This window comes from Erinaceus europaeus, unplaced genomic scaffold (genome assembly GCF_950295315.1).
Source record: "Erinaceus europaeus unplaced genomic scaffold, mEriEur2.1 scaffold_586, whole genome shotgun sequence".
Lineage (NCBI taxonomy): Eukaryota > Metazoa > Chordata > Mammalia > Eulipotyphla > Erinaceidae > Erinaceus > Erinaceus europaeus.
Window position 1 is genome coordinate 37,934 of NW_026648134.1, and position 17,234 is coordinate 55,167.

The following is a 17,234-nucleotide window of genomic DNA, read 5'->3' on the forward strand; positions in this document are numbered from 1 at the left end:
TTCTTTCTGGTTGGGAAGGGACTCAGCTGCAGAGCACAGGACCTGCTGGGCGGTGGGCAGGGTGGGGCCTGAGCTTGACTCCCCCCACCCCAAAGGAAATTGCCAAAACAATGCCCGGCCTCTCCCTCTCACCAACACAGCTTTATTTTATTTTGTTTTATTTTATTTTATTTTATTTATTTTTTTAACTTAAAAATTCTTATCTTGGGAGTCGAGTGGTAGTGCAGTAGGTTAAGCGCATGTGATGCAAAGTGCAAAGACCAGGTGTAAGGATCCCGGTTCGAGCCCCCGGCTCCCCACCTGCAGGGGAGTCGCTTCCCAGGCGGTGAAGCAGGTCTGCAGGTGTCTGTCTTTCTCTCCCCCTCTCTGTCTTCCCCTCCTCTCTCCATGTCTCTCTGTCCTGTCCGACAACGAGGACATCAATAACAATAATAACAACTACAACAACAGTAAAAACAGCAAGGGCAACAAAAAGGAAATAAATATTTTTAAAAAAACTTTAAAAAATTCTTATCTTTATTTATTGGATGGAGACAGCCAGAAATTGAGAGAGAAAGGAAGGAGAGAGACCCCTGCAGCCCTGCTTCACTCCTTGTGAAGCTACTCACCCCCTCACCCCCGCAGGTGGGAACTGGGGCTTGAACCTGGGTCCTTGCGCACTGTAACACATGTGCTCTGCCAGGTGAGCCAGCCCAGAACCTCTGTCTGATTTATTTTATTTAACTTATTTTTTGTGTACAGGCAGAAATCCATAAGGAAGATGAGATGAGAGAGGGATGGAAAGAAGGAGAGACATTGTGGAGCTCCCCACCTGCCCGTAGGTGGGGAGCGGGGAGCTTGAACCCCAGTCCTTGCGTGTGGTGATGTGCACACTGGACGGGACCTACGGCAACGCATCCTAAACGAAATGAATTCTCTCTCTGCCGTGCTCATGGCAGCCTCTCTGGCTTCACCCCTGATGGGGGCTCCCCGCCAGCCACCCCTGGGTCCATCCACCCCAGACACCCCTTCTCCAGTGGGCTCCTGTGGGAAGCCATGTGACCGGAGCAGGAGACCCCTGGGCTGCCCCCACCCACCCCCCAGGGCTCCTCCCAGGTGCCTTTGTTCCCCCTGGGCCAGCCTGCAGGGCGCATGGGCCCTAGTCTACAGACAAGCCTCCTCTCCCTGAACACCGGAAGGAGTGAATGAGGGGAGGAATGTAGGAGTGAATGAGTGAGGGAATGAAGGAAGAGTGAAGGGATGCGTGTGTGAGTTTGCTCAGCTGCAGCCTCAGTGTTTGGGTCAGAAAGAGGTCCGGGAATGTCATAGCAGCCGGGTGCGGGAGCTGGGGGAGGGCAGTGGGGTGCTCACACATGCCCCCTGGGGTGGGGGTGGCGGTGGGGCAGCCCAGGGGGTTGCTCCCAGGGGGCTCCGGCCCCAGGGAGGAGGAAGAGGCAGCTCCCTCCAGCTGGCCGCTCACCCTCCTGTTTGCAAGTCATTTAGCCAGTCATTCAGCAAATATTAGTCGAGGACGGGTGGGGACCCAGGTCCTCTCTGGCTACCAACGGCCCCAGGGCAGGGCAGAGTGCTGGCTAGAGCCCTGTCCCAGTCCCTCTGTCACCAGGACCCCAGGACATGGAGCAGCACTGCTGTGACCCAGCTGGTGGCTGTCACCTGGGTCAACCTTCCCCACCCTGGGGCTGGGCTGCCCACTCAGCTCTCTCCTCCTCCCCCAGGCAGCCTTCCCGGCTCTATTGAAGCCTCTCCTAGCCCAGGGCCTGGTGTGCAAGGGTCCGGCGGCTCCCCGGGGCCTCCCAGGGGCAGCCTGCGGCGGCTGTGTGCAGAGGGGAAAGGGCTTGGCTAATGAGAGCATGGCAGTGGGGCACGGGGTGGGGGTCCTTAGCCTTCCGAGCACGTGAATCCCAGGGGTCTGTGAGAATGGGGACCCCAGGTGAGGAGGGGAAAGCACAAGGTGGGAGGAGACCGCCACCATCTCCCACTTGTGCAGGTGGCGAGACTCAGGGTCGCCTCACAGGGAAGCCCTGTTCTGCCCCTCGCACCCACCGCGCCTACCCGCCCGCTCCCTGTCCAGCTCCAGCCTTGCTCCTGATCTGCACACAACTCTTGATTTACATTTTTAGTGGGTGACAGGGGCTGGTCCCACCCCACATCCCCCACCACAGCTCTGTGCCCCCCCCCCGAGAACCGCCAGAGTTCTCGCAAGGCTGAGAGCCAGCATGCCGACTTCTGTCTGCTTTGGTTTGGTTCTGCCAGTCTGTGCGCGTCAGACCTCTAGATGCCGCGTTGAGTGAGGCATCCCACAGTCGTCTTTCTTCTCTTTACTCATCTCACTAAGCATCGCCACCTCCGGCTCCGTCTGTTCTGTCCCAGAGGACACAACATCATCTTTTTGATGGCAGCGTAGTATTCCCTGGAGTCTATATCCCCTAACTTCTTTTGTTCATTTTCTTCTTTTTTAAATATTTATTTATTATTTATTCCCTTTTGTTGCCTTTGTTGTTTTACTGTTGTAGTTATGATTGATGTCGTTGTTGTTGGATAGGACAGAGAGAAATGGAGAGAGGAGGGGAAGACAGAGAGAGGGAGAGAAAGACAGACACCTGCAGACCTGCTTCACTGCCTGTGAAATGACTCCCCTGCAGGTGGGGAGCCGGGGGCTCGAATTGGGATCCTTCTGCCAGTCCTTGTGCTTTGCGCCACCTGCGCTTAACCTGCTGCGCTATCGCCCAGCTCCACATTTTTTTCATTTCTATTTGTGACGAACAGTGGGTGACAAGACTGTGAGGTGACAGGGTCTCGTCCCACCCCACACCCACCACCGAGCTCTGTGTCCCCTCCCTCCCTCCTCCCAGAGAGAACCAGCAGAGTTCTCACAAGGCCTAGACACTGTTTGCTGGATCAGGGAAGAGAGTAGCTCCCAAATATGGGAAAGGTGTCTAAATATTGTTGTCTGTAAATCCCATCGATCTGATCCAGCTTTCTGGTCCTTTTTCCAGCCATGACATCATCTCCCCAGATAATAACTTGGATCCACCTGCATATCAGATGTCAGGCTCAAAAAAAAAAAAAACTAGTATAGTTATGGGCCCTTTGGAATATTACTAAAATAGGCCTACCATCTACAAAACGGAGACCCCCTCCCCCAAGTCATCCCCCCCAACTCATCCTCTGCACTATTCCAACCTTTAGGTCCATGATTAGTCAACAATTTGTTTGGTTTTATATATTAACTGTTTTTCAGCCACCAGGTTCCAGATGCCAGCAGGATGCGACCAGACTTCCCTGGACAGACGACCCCACCAATGTGTCCTGGAGCCCCGCTTCCCCAGAGCCCTGCCCCACTAGGGAAAGAGAGAGACAGGCTGGGAGTGTGGATCCACCTGCCAACACCCATGTTCAGTGGTGAAGCAATTACAGAAGCCAGACCTTCCACCTTCTGCACCCCACAATGACCCTGGGTCCATATTCCCAGAGGGATAAAGAATGGGAAAGCTGTCAGGGGAGGGGGTGGGATACGGAGTTCTGGTGGTGGGAACTGTGTGGAGTTGTACCCCTCCTATCCTATGGTTTAGTCAATGTTTCCATTTTATGAATAAATAATAATAATAATAATAATAAAATAATGCTCCCCAGAGGGTGTGCTCCTGTGAGTGCTGCCCTGCAGAGTACTGTGCTCCCCAGGCTGTCTGAGCCCCCAGCCTGCTGTCCGCCTTCCCCACATCCAGGTCTCTCTGCCATAAAGTGTGAGACGTCGCCGGGCTGGCATGAGGGTGTTTCTTCCCGGGCACGTGCTCTCTGGGTTGGAGAGAACTCGACCGGAGCCAGCCTGGACTGCTGCTCACTCAGCAACGCAGCGACACGGGAGAGAGACCAGGAACTCATGGCGGAGCAGGAACGCAGTGTGTCTTTATTGATCAGAGACCATGCTTCTATAGATTTAGAACCGGAAGTGGCAAGTCGGGGAAGCGATTCCAGCATGTTCAGCGGGGAAGCAATTCCAGAAGCCAGACCTCCCACCTTCTGCATCCCACAACGACCCTGGGTCCATCCTCCCAGAGGGATAAAGAATAGAAAAGCTATCAGGGGAGGGGAGGGGATACAGAGTTCTGGTGGTGGGAACTCTGTGGAGTTGTACCCCTCTTATCCTATGGCTTTGTCAGTGTTTCCTTTCTATAAATTAAGAAAAAAGAAAAAACTGCTTCCGTTTTGTTTGGCTTGGTTTTGGTTTTGCAAGTTCATCTGCCTCTCAGTTCTCTGGATTCCACCCATGTCTGCAAAGGACAAGGGACATGAGACCCCCAGCTTGTTGTGACAGATCTGGGCACCCAAGGGGGAAGGGTGGAATCTGGGCCTCAGTGTCTCTGCCGAGTCGCAGGCCACAGCTGCTCCCTCCTCTCACCTCCAGCCTGGCCTCATGAAGCCACAGGGAGAACTGCCAGTGACCCAAAGTGAGGGGTGTGTACAATGCCCTGCGGGAGGACCCAGGTTCAAGCCCCCACGCCCCGCCAGCAGGGGGAAGGCTTCACGAGCGATGAAGCAGGGCTGCAGGTGTCTCTCTGTTTCTCTCCCTGTCTCCCCCTCCCTCTCAATTTCTTTCTTTCTTTGTTTCTTTACATTTAAAAAAAATTTTAATTGCCACTGCTCTTGGCATCCTTTTTTTTTTTTAATTTGATAGAATAGAGTGAAACTGGGCTGGGCAGTGGGGACAGAGGGAAGGTCCAGCCAGGTGACATGCCGGGGATGGGGGTGTGGGGACGTTGCTGTGGACTCAGGACAAACAGCACTGCTGGGGGGGTGTCACATGACATCTTGTCGGCAGCCCCCCCCCCTCCATCCTTCATTGCTGACACTGTGGCCTGTTTACATAATCATTGTTTTGCCTGATTTGTCTTCTTTCTACTTCCAGACCTGCCCTGCCTGCAGGGCATTAATTAATCCCACTGGTTAAAACCTTCACAACCGTTGCTGCAGAAGCTTTCTACCTTTCTGTTCTTTTCTTTTCTCCACCCCCTTTCCTAGCCATTTCCTTTTCCGACTTGCCACTTCCGGTTCTAAATCTATAGAAGCATGGTCTCTGATCAATAAAGACACACTGCGTTCCTGCTCCGCCATGAGTTCCTGGTCTCTCTCCCGTGTCGCTGCGTCGCTGAGTGAGCAGCATCCCAGGTTGGCTCCGGTCGAGTTCTCTCCAACCCAGAGAGCACATGCCCGGGAAGAAACACCCTCATGCCAGCCCGGCGACGTCTCACACTTTATGGCAGAGAGACCTGGATGTGGGGAAGGCGGACAGCAGGCTGGGGGCTCAGACAGCCTGGGGAGCACAGTACTCTGCAGGGCAGCACTCACAGGAGCACACCCTCTGGGGAGCATTATTTTTTATTATTATTATTATTATTTATTCATAAAATGGAAACATTGACTAAACCATAGGATAGGAGGGGTACAACTCCACACAGTTCCCACCACCAGAACTCCGTATCCCATCCCCTCCCCTGACAGCTTTCCCATTCTCTATCCCTCTGGGAATATGGACCCAGGGTCATTGTGGGGTGCAGAAGGTGGGAGTTCTGGCTTCTGGAATTACTTCTCTGCTGAATGTGGGTGTTGACAGGTGGATCCACACTCCCAGCCTGTCTCTCTCTTTCCCTAGTGAGGCAGGGGCTCTGGGGAAGCTGAGCTCCAGGACACATTGGTGGGGCCGTCTGTCCAGGGAAGTCTGGCCGGCATCCTGCTGGCATCTGGAACCTGGTGGCTGAAAGAAAAGTTAACATATAAAGCCAAACAAATTGTTGACCAATCATGGACCTGAAGGCTGGAGTAGTGCAGATGAAGGTGCTGCCCCCTCCCAGCACCCCCAGCAAAGGAAAGCCCAGTGGGCAGAGCTGAGGTGTCCACTATGAGGTCCCACAGGCAGGAAAGGACGACCCATGGGTGGTGTGATGGGGTGGCCGCTCCAGGGGACACGTGGGGACAGGGAAGGGGCTGAGAGACCCCAGTGAAAAGCGGGGTTAGGAAGGCAGTGAGGGGTCAGCAGTCACGGGGGCGGGGGACGGGAAGGGGCAGTGAGGACCCCACCGTCTGGGGTGGGGCATGTGCGCCCCTAGCGGCCAGTGCATTGCAGCTGGAAGTCTGGGCAGGCCATGCATTACAGCTGGGGACTCTGGGCGGGGCCTCATTGCAGCTGGGGACTCTGTGGGCGGGGCCGCACATTACAACTGGGGACTCTGTGGGCGGGGCCTCATTACAGCTGGGGACTCTGTGGGCGGGGCCTCACATTGCAGCTGGGGACTCTGTGGGCGGGGCCTCATTACAGCTGGGGACTCTGTGGGCGGGGCCTCGCATTGCAGCTGTGGGCGCTGTGGGCGGGACCTCATTGTAGCTGGGGACTCTGTGGGCGGGGCCTCATTGCAGCTGGGGACTCTGTGGGCGGAGCCTCATTGCAGCTGGGGACGCTGTGGGCGGGGCCTCATTACAGCTGGGGACGCTGTGGGCGGGGCCTCATTGCAGCTGTGGGCACTGTGGGCGGGGCCTCATTGTAGCTGGGGACGTTGTGGGCGGGGCCGCGCACTGCAGCTGGGGACGCTGTGGGCGGGGCCTCATTGCAGCTGGGGACGCTGTGGGCGGGGCCACGCACTGCAGCTGGGGACGCTGTGGGCGGGACCTCATTGCAGCTGGGGACGCTGTGGGCGGGGCCACGCACTGCAGCTGGGGACGCTGTGGGCGGGGCCTCATTGCAGCTGGGGACGCTGTGGGCGGGGCCTCATTGCAGCTGGGGACGCTGTGGGCGGGGCCTCATTGCAGCTGGGGACGCTGTGGGCGGGGCCTCATTGCAGCTGGGGACGCTGTGGGCGGGGCCTCATTGCAGCTGGGGACGCTGTGGGCGGGGCCTCATTGCAGCTGGGGACGCTGTGGGCGGGGCCTCATTGCAGCTGGGGACGCTGTGGGCGGGGCCGCGCACTGCAGCCTGGGAGTCTGGCGAGCCCGCGCCTTGAAGCCCAGCGCAGCGCACATGGCGCGGTGGCCCGGGGTCCGAGGTGAGCGGTGGCGGTGGCGCCGGGGCGCAGCAGGGTCTCCCCAGGGAGCCTGGGCCCCGAGGGGGGGGCTCTGCCGCTGCCCTTTGCCGGCCACGTGGTGCCTCCGGGCTGCCCGTCCGCGGGGTGCGGGTGCCCGGTCTGTTGGCAGAGGGCAGAGGGCAGAGGGCCCCTGCGGATCCGGCGGGTCGGGGCCTGGGACCCGGGCTCGGAGCCTCGCGGGATGGGTGGTTTGTGCAGAGCCGTCATCACCATCACCATCATCACCATCACCATTATTATTATCATCACCGTCATTATTATTATCATCACCATCATTATTATTATCATCACCATCATCATTATTATTATCATCACCGTCATTATTATCATCACCATCATCATTATTATCATCACCATCATTATTATCATCACTATCATCATTATTATCATCACTGTCATTATTATGATTATCACCATCATCATTATTATCACCGTCATTATTATTACCATCACCATTATTATTATTATCATCACCACCATCATTATTATCATCACCATCATTATTATTATCATCACCATCATCATTATTATCATAATCACCATCATCATTATTATTATCACCATCATTATTATTATCATCACCATCATCATTATTATCATCACCATCATCATTATTATTATCATCACCATCATCATTATTATTATCATCACCATCACCATTATTATTATCATCACCATCACCATTATTATTATCATCACCATCATTATTATTATCATAATCACCATCATCATTATTATTATTATCATCACCATCATAATTATTATCATCACCATCATCATTATTATCATCACCATCATTATTATCATCATCACCATCATTATTATTATTATCATCACCATCATTATTATTATTATCATCACCATCATTATTATTATCATCACCATCATTATTATTATCATAATCACCATCATCATTATTATTATTATCATCACCATCATCATTATTATCATCACCATCACCATTATTATTATCACCATCACCATCATTATTATCTGTTGTTTTCAACGGGTTATGTTGTTTTCGCTGGGCTGGCTTCACGGGCGGGTAACAGACGACCAGGGACTCATGGTTGAGCTGTAGGCAGTGTCTCTTTATTCATGCAGGACGCAGCACAATCTAAGCCGAGCTAAGCTAAACTCAAGGTACAGTACTGTAAAACTCACAATGCTGTCTTTATATATACTTGCCAAGTAGGGTGGAAACAGGATGTGACATAGAGAGGGTGGAGAGAAAAGTGACTGGTGACAATCAGAGTGTGACAAGGAGAGGATCAGGGTGTGACAAGGAGAGGGGGCGGAGCAGGCGAGAATCCTATCACGGAACCACAAATGCCCTGGAGGGAGGGTGGTGCTTGTTAACAGTGGTTATGTAAATAGAATGAAGTGGTTATGTAAATAGAATAGTGTTAAGCAGGGGGGATTTAAACCAAATGAAACAGAAGGGGTCTCATGCATACCAACAATTATCATCACCATCATTATTATTATCATCACCATCATTATTATTATTATCATCACCATCATCATTATTATTATCATCACCATCATCATTATTATTATCATCACCATCATTATTATCATAATCACCATTATCATTATTATTATCATCACCATCATTATTATCATCACCATCACCATTATTATTATCGTCACCATCATCATTATTATTATCACCATCATTATTATTATCATCACCATCATCATTATTATTATCATAATCATTATCATCATTATTATTATTATCATCACCATCACCATCATTATCATCATCATCACCATCATCATTATTATTATCATCACCATCATCATCATCATCATTTCCTCATCCGCCCCGCGCCCCCGCCGTGTGTGCACCGGCCTTGAGCACACGGGTGCGGAACCCCACGAGGACCCACCGGGGCCTTGATCCAGCGACTCAGCACCAATTGGAAGGGACACAGGCGGCCCTGCGCTCACAGCTGCCTTGTTGTCCACAGCCGGAGTGGACGCAGAGGGCAGTGTAGAGCAGCTACGGGGCACAGACTCCATGGAATACTACTCTGCCGTCAAAAATATGATACTGTGCATGTGGTGCAAAGCGCAAGGACCGGCATAAGGATCCGGGTTCGAGCCCCCGGCTCCCCAAGTGCGGGGGAGTCGTTTCACAGGCGGTGAAGCAGGTCTGCAGGTGTCTGTCTGTCTCTCCCCCTCTCTGTCTTCCCCTCCTCTCTCCATTTCTCTCTGTCCTGTCCAACAACAATGACATCAATAACAATAATAATAACCACGACAAGGGCAACAGAAGGGGGAAAGGCCCCGGGAGCAGCGGATCCGTGGTGCAGGCGCCGCCACAGTGTCCCTGGAGGCAGACACATGAGTCTGTGCCTGCTGTTGTGTCCCTGGGACAGAAGGGACGGGGCTGTGGGGACGCTGAGCACGAGTAGAGAGGCGACACCGCTGCCGGCTGCCTCACTGGCTGTGGGCCCCAGAGGACTGGCCTGCGAGCGTCTGGACCTGAAGTAGGAGGGAGGAAGGAGACGGAGACGCAGGAGAAGGGGAAGGAGAGGAAGGAAGGAAGGAAGAAGAAAGAGTCAAGAAGCACACTGTCCCTTCGGTTTTGTGAGAACTCTGCTGCTCATCTCTGGGACGAGGGGTGGCGGCTCAGACCGTGCTGGGTGGGGTGTGGGGCCAGTGTCCTGTCACCCGCCGTCTCGCGTCCTGACACCCGCCGTCTAGGGTCCTGTCACCCGCCGTCTCGCATCCTGACACCCGCCGTCTAGGGTCTTGTCACCCGAGGTCTTGAGTCCTGCCACCCGAGGTCTCGTGTCCTGTCACCCACTGTCTAGGGTCCTGTCACCCGAGGTCTTGCGTCCTGTCACCCGCCGTCTAGGGTCTTGTCACCCGAGGTCTTGCGTCCTGTCACCCGCTGTCTAGGGTCCTGTCACCTGAGGTCTTGCGTCCTGTCACCCGCCGTCTAGGGTCCTGTCACCCGAGGTCTTGCGTCCTGTCACCCGCCTTCTCGCGTCTTGTCACCCGCAGTCTTGAGTCCTGTCACCTGCTATCAACCACAAACAGCAGACTGGAGAGACCGTGCTCTGGTGTGAAACAGCAGAAGCCCTGTATGGGGCGAGTGCCTGAGCTGGCTTAGCCGGCCCCCTCGGTGGATCTGGGGGTGACACTGGAGTGTGTGTGTGTGCATGTGTTTGCATGTGTGTATGTGCATGTATGTCTGTGCTTGTCTGCATGTGTGTATATGTGTGTGCATGTGTGAGTTTTCATGCATGTATGCATGTGTGCATGTGTGTATGTGCTTGTGTGTGTGCATGTGTGAGTGTTCATGTGTGTATGCGTGTGTGCGCTTGTGTGTGCATGTGTATATGTGTGTGCATGTGCTTGTGTGTGTATGTGCATGCATGTGTGAGTGTTCATGTGTGTATGCATGTGTGTGCACATGTGTGTATGTGAATGTGTGTATGTGCTTGTGTGTGCATGTGTATGTGTGTGCATGTGTGAGTGTTCATGTCTGTATGCATGTGTGTGCATGTGTGCACATGTGTGTATGTGAATGTGTGTATGTGCTTATGTGCATGTGTATGTGTATGTGTGTGCATGTGTGAGTGTTCATGTGTGTATGCATGTGTGTGTGCATGTGTGTGTGTGTGTGTGTGTGTGCCCCAGCAGATGCCATGAGCCCCAAGTTCTGTGGGGAACCTCCGGGCAGCGGCTTGGGCATCGAGGGTGCCCAGTCTCTCGTCCAGGCCGTGGCTCTGCGTCCCTGCATGCTGCCCACAGCGCGTGAGAAGCCTGGGGCCCCGGCCCGGCGCTGCCGTGGGTCCCTGCCCTGAGCAGTGCAGCAGGTGTGGGCTGTCTGCCGCGCCCCTTCCTGGTTCCTGCTTGGCTCGACGCTTGTGCCCTGGTTCATGTCACGGTGCCCTGCCCTCTGCCAGCGGTGCCCCAGAGCCGGATCCACAGGAATGAAGGGGCGCGGAAGCCAGGCCACACAGCAGGTCAGATAAAAAGCTTTTCCTTTTTAAAAAAATTTTTATTATCTTTATTTTATTTATTGGATAGAGACAGCCAGAAATTGAGAAGGAAGAGAGTGATAGAGAGGGAGCGGCAGAGAGACAGAGACACCTGCAACATTGCCTCAATACCAGCAAAGCTTCTCCCCTGCAGGGGGGGACCAGGGGCTCGAACCCGGGCCCTTGAGCACTGTAACACGTGCGCTCAGAGGGGTGCACCACTTCAAAGGAACTTCAAAGGAGAAGCGGAAGGGAGGCCGCTCAGCTGGTAGGATGCACCTGCTGCCATGCCTGAGGACCTGGGTTCGAGCTCCCAGCACCCCAGGGGAACACCGCCTGCTGCCGGAGGCAGCTCTGTGACAGCGGGGGCAGGACCCTGGTGTCTCTCTTCTCTCTGTGTCCCTCCCTCTCTGTCTCTGTCCGCAATCAAAAGTCCCATGGGAGCAACAGAATCGCACAGGAGTGAGGCCCCGCCTGGCAAAAGAATTCAATAAATAAGAAGTACAAGGCACCGCAAGGCCAGTCTGGCTTGTTAGGGGACAACAGTGTCAGGAGCCAGGAGGCGGCTCACTCAGGAGAGCACCCACCTGGCCCTGCACAAGGACCAGGGTTCAAGCCCTGGGCCACCGCGTGAGAGAGCCATGCACAGGGGACTTTTCATGGGTGTTGAGCAGTGCTCCTGCTTATTATTATCATTGTTTGTTGTTGTTGTTATTTATGATTATTTGATAGAGACCATCAGAAATCAGAGACAGAGAGACACCTGCAGCCCTGCTTCACCACTTGTGAAGCTTTGCCCCTGCAGGTGGGAGCCGGGAGCTGAACCCGGAACCTTGAGCCTGGTAACATGTGCACTACACCAGGTGCGCCACCAGCAGAACCTCATCTCACCACCTCACACTCTTTGTCTGATCAGAGAGAGAATCAGGAGCAATAGGATTGTGCAGACACAAAGGTCAAGTAGCAAAAAGAAAGAGAAGAAAATAGGGGGAAATGCAGACAGGACTAGGGAGGTCCGGTCCCCAGGCACCCAACCTTATAAGGCGAGGAGCTGGAAAACCACGTCCTGTATCAACCCCACAGGAGAGGGAGCCTCACAGGAGACGGAGCCCCACAGGAGAGGGAGCCTTACAGGAGACAGAGCCTCACAGGAGAGGGAGCCTCACAGGAGACGGAGCCTCGAGGAGCTGGAGCATCACAGGAGAGGGACCCTAACAGGAGAGACATCCTCACAGGAGAGACATCCTCACAGGAGAGAGAGCCTCACAGGAGAGGAAGCCTCACAGGAGAGGGAGCCTCACAGGAGAGGGACCATCACAGGAGACGGAGCCTCACAAGACAAGGAGCCCCACAGGAGAGGGAGCCTCACAGGAGAGGGAGCCTCACATGAGACGGAGCCACACAGGAGACGGAGCCTCACAGGAGACGGACCCTCACAGGAGACGGAGCCTCACAGGAGACGAAGCCTCACAGGAGACGGAGCCTCACAGGAGACGGAGCCTCGAGGAGCGGGAGCATCACAGGAGAGGGATCCTAACAGGAGAGGGACCCTAACAGGAGAGGCAGCCTCACAGGACAGGGAGCCTCACAGGAGACGGAGCCTCGAGGAGAGGGAGCATCACAGGAGAGGGAGCCTCACAGGAGAGGGAGCCTCACAGGAGACGGAGCCTCACAAGAGACAGAGCCTCACAGGAGAGGGACCCTCCAGGAGACAGAGCCTCACAGGACCGGGAGCCCCACAGGAGAGGGAGCCTCACAGGAGAAAGAGCCTCACAGGAGAGGAGCCTCATAGGAGAAGGAGCCCCAAAGGAGAGGGAGCATCACAGGAGAGTGAGCCTCAAAGGAGAGGGAGCCTCTCAGGAGAGGGAGCCTCACAGGAGATGTAGCCCCACAGGAGAGGGAGCCTCACAGGAGGAGCCTCACAGGAGAGGGAGCCTCACAGGAGAGGGAGCCCCACAGGAGACGGAGCCTCACAGGAGAGGGAGCCCCACAGGAGAGGGAGCCTCATAGGAGAGGGAGCCACACAGGAGACGGAGCCCCACAGGAGAGGGAGCCCCACAGGAGACAGAGCCTCACAGGAGACAGAGCCTCACAGGAGAGGAAACCCCACAGGAGAGGGAGCCTCACAGAGAGGGAGCCTCATAGAGAGGGAGCCCCAAGGAGAGGGAGCCTCACAGGATATAGAGCCTCACAATAGAGGGAGCCTCACAATAGAGGGAGCCTCACAGGAGAGGGAGCCTCACAGGAGAGGGCGACTCACAGGAGAGGGAGCCTCACTGGAGAGGGAGCCTCACAGGAGATGGATCCTCACTGGAGAGGGAGCCTCACTGGAGAAGTAGCCTCACAGGAGACGGAGCCTCACAGGAGATGGACCCTCACATGAGACGGACCTTCACAGGAGACGGAGCCTCAGAGGTGAAGGACCCTCACAGGAGATGGAGCCTCACAGGAGAGGTACCATCACAGGAGACAGAGCCTCACAAGACAAGGAGCCCCACAGGAGAGGGAGCCTCACAGGAGAGGGAGCCTCACATGAGACGGACCCTCACAGGAGACGGAGCCACACAGGAGACAGACCCTCACAGGAGAGGGAGCCTCACAGGAGACGGAGCCTCACAGGAGACAGAGCCTCACAGGAGAGGGAGCCTCACAGGAGGGAGCCGCACCAGAGAGGGAGCCCCACATGAGACGGACCCTCACAGTAGACGTAGCCTCACAGGAGTTGGAGACTCACAGGAGCCGGACCCTCACAGTAGAGGGACCATCACAGGAGACGGAGCCTCACAAGACAAGGAGCCCCACAGGAGAGGGAGCCTCACAGGAGAAGGAGCATCACAGGAGTCGGAGTATCACAGGAGTCGGAGCCTCACAGGAGAGGGAGCCTCACAGGAGATGGAGCTTCACAGTAGATGGAGCCTCAGAGGAAATGGAGCCTCACAGGAGTGGGAGCATCACAGGAGAGGGAGCCCCACAGGAGAAGGAGCCTCACAGGAGACGGAGCCTCGAGGAGAGGGAGCATCAGAGGAGAGGGAGCCTCACAGGACAGGGAGCCCCAGAGGAGAGAGAGCATCACAGGATAGGCAGCCTCACAGGAGAGGGAACCTCACAGGAGACGGAGCCTCACAGGAGGCGGAGCCTCAAAAGAGAGGGAGCCTCACAGGAGAGGGAGCCTCACAGGAGAGGGAGCCTCATAGGAGAGGGAGCCACACAGGAGACGGAGCCCCACAGGAGACAGAGCCTCACAGGAGAGGAAACCCCACAGGAGAGGGAGCCTCACAGAGAGGGAGCCTCATAGGAGAGGGAGCCCCAAGGAGAGGGAGCCTCACAGGAGAGGGAGCCTCACAGGAGAGGGCGACTCACAGGAGAGGGAACCTCACAGGAGAGGGAGCCTCACAGGAGAGGGCGACTCACAGGAGAGGGAACCTCACAGGAGAGGGCGACTCACAGGAGAGGGTACCTCACAGTAGAGGGAGCCTCACAGGAGACAGTGCCTCACAGGAGAGGGAGCCCCACAGGAGAGGGATCCACACAGGAGAGGGAGCCTCACAGGAGAGGGAGCCTCACAGGAGACGGAGCCTCACAGGAGACGGAGCCTCACAGGAGAGGGAGCCTCACAGGAGAGGGAGCTTCACAGGAGACGGAGCCTCACAGGAGAGGGAGCCTCACAGGAGAGGGAGCCTCACAGGAGACGGAGCCTCACAGGAGAGGGAGCCTCACAGGAGGGAGCCGCACCAGAGAGGGAGCCCCACATGAGAACTACCCTCACAGGAGACGGAGCCTCACAGGAGTGGGAGACTCACAGGAGATGGATCCCCACAGGAGAGGGAGCCTCACAGGAGAGGGAGCTTCACAGGAGACGGAACCTCACAGGAGAGGGAGCCTCACAGGAGACGGAGCCTCACAGGAGAGGGAGCCTCACAGGAGAGGGACCCTCAAAGTAGAGGGAGCCTCACAGGAGATGGCGCCTCACAGGAGATGGAGCCTCAGAGGAAATGGAGCCTCACAGGAGTGGGAGCATCACAGGAGAGGGAGCCCCACAGGAGAAGGAGCCTCACAGGAGACGGAGCCTCGAGGAGAGGGAGCATCAGAGGAGAGGGACCCTCACAGGAGAGGGAGCCTCACAAGAGAGGGAGCCTCACAGGAGACGGAGCCTCTCAAGAGAGGGAGCCTCACCGTAGAGGGAGCCACACAGGAGACGGAGCCCCACAGGAGAGGTAGCCCCACAGGAGAGGGAGCCTCACAGAGAGGGAGCCTCATAGGAGAGGGAGCCCCAAGGAGAGGGAGCCTCACAGGATATAGAGCCTCACAATAGAGGGAGCCTCACAGGAGAGGGAGCCTCACAGGAGAGGGAGCCTCACAGGAGAGGGCGACTCACAGGAGAGGGAGCCTCACTGGAGAGGGAGCCTCACAGGAGATGGATCCTCACTGGAGAGGGAGCCTCACTGGAGAGGTAGCCTCACAGGAGACGGAGCCTCACAGGAGATGGACCCTCACATGAGACGGACCTTCACAGGAGACGGAGCCTCAGAGGTGAAGGACCCTCACAGGAGATGGAGCCTCACAGGAGAGGTACCATCACAGGAGACAGAGCCTCACAAGACAAGGAGCCCCACAGGAGAGGGAGCCTCACAGGAGAGGGAGCCTCACATGAGACGGACCCTCACAGGAGACGGAGCCACACAGGAGACAGACCCTCACAGGAGAGGGAGCCTCACAGGAGACGGAGCCTCACAGGAGACAGAGCCTCACAGGAGAGGGAGCCTCACGGGAGGGAGCCGCACCAGAGAGGGAGCCCCACATGAGACGGACCCTCACAGTAGACGTAGCCTCACAGGAGTTGGACCCTCACAGGAGCCGGACCCTCACAGTAGAGGGACCATCACAGGAGACGGAGCCTCACAAGACAAGGAGCCCCACAGGAGAGGGAGCCTCACAGGAGAAGGAGCATCACAGGAGTCGGAGTATCACAGGAGTCGGAGCCTCACAGGAGAGGGAGCCTCACAGGAGAGGGATCCACACAGGAGAGGGAGTCTCACAGGAGAGGGAGCCTCACAGGAGACGGAGCCTCACAGGAGAGGGAGCCTCACAGGACAGGGAGCCTCACAGGACAGGGAGCCTCACAGGACAGGGAGACCCACAGGAGAGGGAGACCCACAGGAGAGGGAGCCTCACAGGAGAGGGAGCCTCACAGGAGACGGAGCCTCACAGGAGATGGACCCTCACATGAGACGGACCCTCACAGGAGACAGAGCCTCAGAGGTGAAGGACCCTCACAGGAGACGGAGCCTCACAGGAGAGGTACCATCACAGGAGACAGAGCCTCACAAGACAAGGAGCCCCACAGGAGAGGGAGCCTCACAGGAGACGGACCCTCACAGGAGACGGAGCCACACAGGAGACGGAGCCTCACAGGAGATGGAGCCTCGAGGAGCGGGAGCATCAAAGGGGAGGGACCCTAACAGGAGAGGCAGCCTCACAGGACAGGGAGCCTCACAGGAGAGAGAGCCTCACAGGAAACGGAGCCTCGAGGAGAGGGAGCATCACAGGAGATGGACCCTCACAGGAGAGGGAGCCCCACAGGAGAGGGAGCCTCACAGGAGAGGGAGCCTCACAGGAGAGGGAGCCTCACAGGAGAGGGAGCCTCATAGGAGACGGAGCCTCACAGGAGAGGGAGCCTCACAGGAGGGAGCCGCACCAGAGAGGGAGCCGCACCAGAGAGGGAGCCCCACATGAGACGGACCCTCACAGTAGACGTAGCCTCACAGGAGTGGGAGACTCACAGGGACGGACCCTCACAGTAGAGGGAGCCTCACAGGAGAGGGAGCCTCACAGGAGAGGGAGCCTCACAGGAGTCGGAGCCTCACAGGAGAGGGAGCCTCAAGGAGAGGGAGCCTCACAGGAGATGGAGCTTCACAGGAGATGGAGCCTAGAGGAAATGGAGCCTCACAGGAGTGGGAGCATCACAGGAGAGGGAGCCTCGAGGAGAGGGACCCTCACAGGAGAGGGAGCCTCACAGGACAGGGAGCCCCACAGGAGAGAGAGCGTCACAGGAGAGGGAGCCTCACAGGAGAGGGAGACTCACAGGAGATGGAGCCTTACAGGCGATGTAGCCTCACAGGCGACGGAGCCCCAAAGCAGAGGGAGCCTCACAGGAGAGGGA